We start from the raw sequence: 9,193 nt of genomic DNA on the forward strand, positions 1-9,193 counted from the left end.
AATTGAGACTCTTGCATCTCCAAGTATCTGCTGTGCTGTGTCCAGACAGCCTCACCCATCACAGTTCGTGAACATTTATCCCTGCGGTGTGATGGTCCATCATCCTTTTCTGCAAAATAAGCTTGGGCAACGACTCCAAGATGGGAGGAGTTGAAGTAGGAGGCAGGGAGTAGTCAGTGCTGAGTGCCCATGTGGCTCAGTGCAGGGCGGGCACTGCTATCCCAAGTATGCAAGAGTCAATGATGCATTTTCTGAGCCTACCTATCCAGGTCCCCTGAGCTCTCAGCACCAGTCCACAGCACCCCCTATTAGGCTCAGAATATAGCACATCTTCTAATGCTTTTCACACTCCCAGCTCTCCTGGTGGGTGCTGATGTTCTCACGTCATTGACTGTCACTAGTTGAGGCAGTAGAAAGAGTAGGTCGCTTCAGGGGACTCCCCAGTTGCACAGCGGTTGAGCGCTGGGCTGAAAAGCTGCCTGCACCCTCTGTAGCACTGGGGTTCGATCCCAGGCCCCTGGGTGAGGGTCCCACATGGCGCGCAGACCTCTCCTGCCGCCCACTGCTACCCTCAGCAGTGTACTTCGTCAGTCAGCCTGCTCTGCTCCCCGCTCTGGCTCTGGTGAATTCTCTCACCCTCCCGCACTTCTGACTGTACCCAGTGCTTGTATAAATAAATAAATCTTAAAAAAAAAAAAAAAAGAGTAGGTCGCTTCCAAGGTGTGCGCATCTGAGACATTGTTTTTTCAGGTCACTGAGGACCAATAGGTAGCAAAATGTAACATTTATGTCACCCAATAGTTTAAGATGACCTGGCCACTGGGTTTGCTGCTACATTGTCCCTGGTTCATAACCAAAACATCACGAACTAGAGCCAAGGTCCAGGCTTACGATCCCCAGAGCACGTGTTGGTAACAGTGGTAATCATTCTATCTGGTGAGCTCTAGGTTTAGAGAAGTGATATATATCCAATATCATCCCTAATGAGGGAAAGGAATTAGGAATAAGGGGTGAAGTGATATAGTGAGTGTCAGGTCTGAGAGACCTGTCCCAGTGGGGAGGGGTCTCCTGGTGACCAGAGAGCAGGAGCAGCTCAGGAGAGCAGTCTGCAGGGCAAGAGAGAAGCCCAGCGTCCTTACACGGTCAGGGTTATGGGGGGAGAAGAAGGCCTGGACCCGGAGTGAGGACATGCAGGTGCTGGGAGAGGACACCTGGGTCTCCCAGGTCCCAGAGGTGGGACGTCTGTTTTCTTTGCCAACCATCAATGGGATTTTGTATCTGGTAGCAACTGCATGCGTCTGCACTGGGAGAACAGTAAGAAAAGAAACATTGTCACTTCCCTTGTGAAGACAGAGCAAGGGAAGGGGGTGGACCTGACGGAGCTCACAGCTACCGTGCCAGCAGGGCCCAAACTGAGCCGTTGGGTCTGCAACAAGGACATGGCCTTCATAACAGAGGTGGTGTGGACACCAGGGGCCAGAGGATGAGTTTGAATCTAGGGGTCAGTAACATCTGTCTTGGGTCACTCAGCAGGGAGTATGCCTTTGAGGCTTAGGTAACATTGCCATGGGGACCCCCAATGTTTCTTCTGCTCCCTGGGCAGGAGAATGTCACCTGGATTCTGGACTCATGAAAGGCTTCACCAGAGGAGGCTCACAGACCATTATTGGGGAGCTCCTGCTCTTGATGCTCACAGCCCACCCCACACGCTGCGCTGTTGGACAGGAGAGGGGCACACCACTCACGGGAGTCCCCAGGGGTCCGGTGTGGTGTCAGCTCTAAGAGCGTCTCTATTTCACCCCTTCCTTGGTGTAGACTCGGCTGGTTCACATTGTGGAGAATCGCTCTTACCCTTTCATGTCCCACAACGGGGTTTGCTGTCCTCACGTCCTGAGTCATCAACTCCCTATGCCTGACCCCCATCCCGACTCCACAACTGAAGGCTGAGGTGCCCATGAGAGCGCAGGGCAGCTCTGTCTGAAATTCCTGCTGGGCCTGATCCTCACACGGCATCTCACCTCTTCGTGCCTGTTTCTTGGGACACAATCTCGTGGGCCCTTCCTTCCCCCACTTCCTGGGAGGGAAGTGTCTCTGGGGAGCAGAGTCCCCGCTGTGAGGACTGTGCACCTGCGGGGGGTGGGTCTCTGGACACTGAGAATGAGAGTGGGGAAGTCTCCTCTTCCTTACCTGGGTAAGAGAAAAAGGGCAGCTTCACGATTAATCACATTAATAACTTGGCAGCCTTCCAGAGTCATTCGTTAGTTTATTCTTAATGTTAGTTATTTTTCCTGAGGTTTTAGAAACACTGAATGTTTAATTGTAGCAGATCCATTATGAACTCAGAGGTATTTCAACGTATAGTGTGCATATGCACAATTATTTAAAAATGGCCACATAACAATACTGTGAGCAGGCTGAGGTTCCTGTCCCATGTCCCCTTCTGTGTGTGTCACTGTGAGAATCACCGCCATGGGAGACCACGCAGCAGTAGTCGGCCTCGTCCTCAGGCTGCGGCCCCGAGACGAGCAGGAGCCCTGCGTTGGCCGAGGTGTCCTTGGCTCCAGAGAAGTGGCTGGGGACCCCGGGGCCCTGGCCCTTATCTGAGTCTGTGTGGTAGTTCAGGAGATAGCAGGGAGGGCTCCCTGGATTCTGCTGGAACCAGAATATCTTTTTGCTCTGGACACTGACGTCATTGCTCAGGGTGCAGGTGAGTCTGGCTGTTGCTCCAGGAGACGCAGAGAGGGAGGGCTGCCGAGTCAGCACAGGCTGGGAGAGGGAACCTGCAAGTACAGACACTCATGGGTGAAGGGACAAGGACCAGATACAATTTTATGAATTACTGTGTGAGACAGACTGAAAAAAGCTTGCAGTGACACCTGGTCCTTGAGGCCTGTCCCCACCTGTGCAGTGAGAGAGGATCACGAGGAGGAGAGGCGTCCAGGCCATGGTGCTCACAGCCCCTGAGCCCCACATGGGGCTGGGCTCCCCAGGCCTCCTTTTCTTCCCCACCCTCTGCCACAGGAGGGGCTGTGCATGCAAATGGGCTTCCATCCAGGGACTTCTCAGCCCTCCCTGAGCCTTAGTGCTGCAGCTCAGCTCACACCCCACACTGAGAAAGACGAGGGTTTGCTTCACCCCTTGGGAGAGCCCTGGGAGGAAGCACCTGTTGACACCACACACAGGGCCCTGCTCAGAGGGCTGTGCCGGACCAGGGAGGACACAACAGTTCAATCTCCATCAGGTAGCCAAGCACTCAGCCCCCAGGCCCTGGCTCCTCTGAGTGAATTGCCCAGGGGCCATCCCACAGTGCCCCCTGCTGGTCATGGGGCACACATTCACCAGGGCCCAAAGTCCTGAGACCCCCAGCTCATGTGGTCACTGTCTCTATTCCCACATTCACAGCCTGATTACCAGAGATTGCTATGCTGACATGCTGTGCTAGACTCCTGTAAAGTTTTCATTTCCAGAAGGACTCCTGGTCCATGCAGGTGCCTAACAGCATGTGTGCGTGTAGTCATATGTATGTATAAATAGTCAAGCACATTTAATGTTATAACCCTTTCTCCTATAGTACATTCTAGAAAAGTCGCATCATCCACAAGTGTGTAAAAGCAGCATAGATGACGACGGACAGTTGAGTTGGTTGGACTATGTCCTATGGAGGGAAAGGACTTTTCCATTCTACATGGAACGTCAATGTCACATTTGAACATGAAAATTCAGCGAACGGTTCAAAAATCATGGAATGCTTTTAGACTTTTGATAATGATTAGATTGATTTATAAAAAAACTAATGGTTTGCTAGGCATACCGCTTACTCAGCACTTACAAGTAATGATGTAACACATTTCTTCATTCATGAACATAATAGATGGCTGGGTACAAGGAGCAATCAGATCCACCTGACTCAGGCACATTGGCATTGTCCAGGTGTGTCCAGAAGTGAGATTGATACGAAGCCTACAGAATTCTTACTTGATCTTTTTTTTGAACACATCGTTAATTGTATTTACTTTTCTGAACAAGCGGCTGCATCCCTGGTCCCTGGCTCTCCTCTCTGCATTCAGCTGCCCCATGTAGATCTTCCCATTGCTGGGATATACATTAACAAACATTCTTTTCCTCCCTCACACACACTCGCTTTTTATCTTTATTTTTTTTATTTTTTTAATAAAGATTATTTACACATACAAGGGCTGGGATACAGGCCAGAGATGCCGGGGGCAGTGAAAGGATTCACCAGAGACAGCATGGGGAGCAGAACAGGCAGACTGACTGAAACACACTGCTGAGGAGAGCAGCAGGTGAGACAGGAGAGGTCTGCCTCACCATGTGGGTTTCTCCCTGGCCGGCGGGGGATGGAACTCATGCTGCAGGGGCTGCAGATCGCTTCATAGTGTGGTGCTTAACTCCCTTGTGCCACCAGGGACACCCGAGACTTTTTATCTTTAAATAGGAACTCCAGACTCCGGCTTTGTGTGTTCGGAAGATGTGCCTCATGTTATAAACAAACTGTGCAGCCACCAGGGAGGGAGGGAGGAAGGGAGGAAGAAAAAAGGCAGTCCCACTGTTTATTTAGTCCCACTGTTTATTTACACTGGCAGTAGTTTTCAAAGCACAGACCTGGAGAACAGCAGCTCTGCCACCAGGAACAGGGGCTTATGGTCCACAGTTCTTCATTATTTGTTTCTTTCAGATAGTCTTATCTATCACCTGAAACTTGATAAGCCTTTTTCATGATACATGCAGATCAAGGTCACATAAAAATCTTCCCAAGCTGGATTCTTGCTGAGTCTGAGCATCTCTAATTAAATGCACTCTTTGGAAGAGCACCACTGGCCCTCTTCAGGCCAGCAGGAGGAGGGCAGTGCCCCCAGGGACGCACTAGCTGAAATATCTGGACCCAGAGAGTAGGGCAGGACAACAGGCAGGCTCCAATCTGGACTCTTCCAATAGTTGCTGGAGAGGAATTCTTTTGTTTTGGCTTTGAAATATGAAAAGAAAACAGGATCCTGTCCCTTGTGGTCTAAAAGAACACTGCAGAACGAAGGCGGCAAGTGTCACCTGGACTGAGTGAAGGAGTGAATTTGCTGTGCTGCTGCTGGTCTGACCACTGGCTCCAGTTGTTGGATGGAAGCTTTACCGAGTTGCTGGAGGCTTGGAAACTTCTGAAGCAGTAGGGGAGCTTTAGTTTTTCCAATCCCTGAGATCTGTTGCACGGTTCTAAGAAGGTGGGGCTCAGAAATCTGAGCCTGTTTCTTCATGAGAAAAGGGTTTTTACTGGGATCTTTGGTTTGCTCTTGAACTAACTTCATAATGAGGCAGGATGCCTCCCTCTGGCTGGCCACTGGAAGCAAGACCATCCCTAGGTCCAACACAGTAAACTTCTGTATGGCTGGGAAGTACTGTTCACTCATTTGAGTTTTTTCAACTGCTACAATCCCTTGAAGAGTATTAGAATTTCTAGCCCGAACAAGCCACTTTCTGTAGCCATTCCCTGCCACCAAATCAGCGTCGGTGATACAAAGAATACAGGATCTGCAGGATAGGTAAAAATCTACCAGTGGCAAGCCATCCTCAAACACGAGTTTGTCTTTCCCTTGCATCTCCTGTACCTGCTGGCACCCGTGCCATTTCTCATTAGCCACATGTGACCAAAGGGCAGGTGCATGGTGCCTGCACCATTAGGAGGACTCCTTTCCATTGGTGGCCTCAATCGAAGGAGGGAACCACAAGAAAGTGTTGGAGCAGACTGACCTGCACATGGTCCCACATTCCACTCCCAGCTGGGAGTGGTAGGAGCCCATCTGCAGTGTTGTTCTTTAAAGGACTGAATCATCTGCCAATGTCTAAGACGCAGGAGATTGGAGTGCTGGTTGCCAAGTCCCTCATTTATGCCTCCTGCCTGGTCCCTGTCACTCTGGCTCAGCCCTCAGTCCACCTGGAGCCCATCACTATTTGTTTGTTTGTTTGTTTGTTTGTTTTTTTACAGAGTTCTTACTTGACAAGTTACAGGTCAAGTGAACAAAGTGTCACTTGAATCATAAACATAAATTATCATGGCCCCTAAATCCATTCCAAGAAGTGAGTCAGTTTATGATACCACGGTTCTTTGAATGAAGACAGCCAGGTCAACTTGATTAAAACCCCTGATAACTGCCAAAAATTATCCTATGATCTGTCTTCCTGTCATCCCCAAAAGGACCTTTAATCCTTGATTAGGTGAATGCGCAATGTGGAAATGGAAATAACCAGAAACCTTGGGAACACAGGACATTAATTCTGAGTTAACATTGACTCCAGGGAACCACAATGTAACTGTTGTCTCCCAGAGCACACATTTATGGAGACTGGGTGCTAACTGTGTGGTTTTAGTGCATAAATGTCCCAGAGGGTCCCCAAACCCACCCTATATTTTTCTTCCAAGTTCCATACATCATGATCAGGATACGTTATAACTCAAAGCTGATAGATTCTCAACAAAGGTTACTGGCTGATACTGATTGACCTCTGGAGAGAAGACTATTATGGCAAATTGGAAGTTTCTAGACTGGTGCCTACCTAGACATAAGCAATATCACATTTTTAGAGGAAATGCAAGCTTTAGTATCACCATGAAGAACTCGAAAAATGCCGAGTTGGTGATTCCAACCACATGCTTGATGTCGTGTTGCACAGAAGATATTCTTGGACAGTGACAATGGATTATCATATGGTTGACGAGGTGGTGACTCCCACTGCAGCTGCTGTTGCAGATGTGGTTACAATTCTTGGACAAATGAACACATCCTCTGCTAACTGGTGTGCAGCTATGGATTGATCACATGCATTTTTCTTGCTAGTTCTTCACAATGTGCAGGTATGATCATAATGCACATGGCTACCTCACTGCGGTTTCTCTCTGAGACACCTGTAGCACATTTTTAAAGAAAATCCCTCCCAGTGAGCTGAACTTTGAGAAGACGACCTGGCTCGTTACTTTATTCAAAAAAAAAAAAAAAAAGCACAAATAAATAAGAGGCCAGATGTGAAAGCACACAGGTTTGTGGGATGAAGCCAATGGTTTACCTGGGTGACCTAGTCTTGGAAGGAACATGACTGAAAAATCATGTTTGGAAAAACACTACACAGAATTATAATCTTGAATGCATAAATAAATGATTCTTAAATAAATACTTTGCCAATGACTAAGATAACTTGTTAAAAAGAAAATAAAGCAGAGCCCTTCATCAGTATTCAAATGAAACGTTATTTATGTGCCACTACATTCCAAAATAAAAGACGGCAAATGTAATTTGTCCATTGCACATTGAATCAATGGTTATTGTGGCTAAGGATCAGAGCTTCCGATTTTCTCATTTCTCATTTATTCAGCAAGCATGTGCTAAGGTACTGTGACAACCACTGGAATGACAATACAGAGATGGCATGGTCCGCTCCTCAATGATCATGTATGCAGCATGACAGGTATGAACAGGGTGCTACTGGAACACAGAAGGAACTTCACGGTTTTGTGTCACTATTTTCCAGCTTTTTGGTGGAGGTGATATATGAACTGATACCTGAAGGGCAAGGCAAGGATATGCCAGACAGAGAAGAGATGCGGAGCCAAAGAGCTGTAGAGAAGGTAATGCACTGTGGCTTTATACAGTCTCAGTCGGTCAGATGCTAAAGTAAAGGGGCAGCAAAGGAAGTAGTGGGAGATAAGGATATGTAAGTTGGCAGGACCCAAATTTATTTGGCTGCTTTTATTCCATGCTGAGGATACTGGAACTTCCCCTGGGGGCAAAAGATAAACCCATGACAAACTAAATGAGTGTAGATTTAAATGTCACCTATCAAGTGACAGCTATTGCTGGACCGAGGACTAGTCGATGAGTATAGGTTTTTGTTTTGTTTTGGACCTTATTACTAGAAACACAAGAAGCTGATGAAGCCCATCTTTTCTGAGAAAAGTTTCTGTGTGCAGGTTGCTATTTCCACAAGGATGAAAGAAGTGAAGGAAGGGTAGAGCCAGAAATAAATAGAGCTAAAGCAATCCTGAGGAAAGAAGAAACATGGAGGCAAGTTACCTGATTTTAAACACTATGATTTAGTAATTAACACAATAGTGTATAGGAATAAAAGCAGACACAAAGCTTTGGAACGGAATCAGAGGCATGGCAATCCAGCTACACATATATCAATTCCCAATTTATGACAAAAACGCCACAACCATGCAATGGAGAAAAGGACATCTCTTTAACAAGTGGGGCAGGAAAATCAGACAGACATGTGGGGAAGAAAGACCTTAGACCCACTCTCTAACTCATAGTACAATGATAAGTTCATAAAGGATGAACAATAAAATACATAGAGGTGAGCATTGTTGATAGGTTTCAAGGCATCACTGACATAGATGTCTTTGGAGTCTATACTCTTAAGGCAAGGGAAACAAAAGCCAAATAAACAGATGAGATGACATCAAAATAAAAACCTTTCACACAGCAAAAGAACATATTAGCAGAGGAAAAAGACATCTCACAGAATGGATAAAATATCCACACAGCATGCAACTGACAAGGGATTGATATTCAGGTATACAAAGAACTCATCCAAAGTAACTCTTAGACAACTTTTTTGAGGCATTTGAAGTCATTATGAAGACATGTCTTTCTGTATCTTGATAGAGTAGTGATTTTTGATCCTTCTTACTGAGACTAGCATAATTGGCCAAACCAGTGGACCACGGACTTGGAACCACAACATTAAACCTAAACTGCTTTTTCACTTATCTAAAAATATTAAAAACAATCAACTTTTTCCCCAAAAACAGGCAAAGAAATTTCCTCAAAAATCTTCTCTAACATTGCTTCTGTATGTATACTCTACCTTATAAAATGATACATTATCTGATTTTTTAAAATTTTCATGAGAAAAAGAATATTTAACAATTTAAAGCCATATTTGACTTTCATTTTCTTTCTCTATCAAATAATCCAATTTCACAACTTTGAAGTTTCCACACCCATTTAGCAGCAAAGCTGAGTAAGAATTCTTAGCTTTACTGTTCCATGATTTATTATGACAAGAACCCAAATGCAAAAAATCATGTGAGATCTTTTAAAATGAGCTGTTGCTGCTTTTATGTTCATTAAGAAGAACATGAAAACACCATCAAAACCATAAGTTAATGTGCATTGATTGAAGTAGA

General features: G+C 46.2%; 1 pseudogene across 1 annotated transcript; it reads right to left on the reverse strand.

Annotated features, from left to right (window-relative positions):
* Positions 1-5,060: 5,060 nt before the first annotated feature.
* On the reverse strand, positions 5,061-5,704 carry LOC311184071 (Fanconi anemia core complex-associated protein 24-like; annotated as a pseudogene). Its single transcript has one exon. The product of its transcript is annotated as a Fanconi anemia core complex-associated protein 24-like (transcript).
* Between the last annotated feature and the right edge of the window lie 3,489 nt (positions 5,705-9,193).

The sequence above is a fragment of the Talpa europaea genome (genome assembly GCF_964194135.1).
Source record: "Talpa europaea genome assembly, chromosome: 14".
Taxonomy (NCBI): Eukaryota; Metazoa; Chordata; class Mammalia; order Eulipotyphla; family Talpidae; genus Talpa; species Talpa europaea.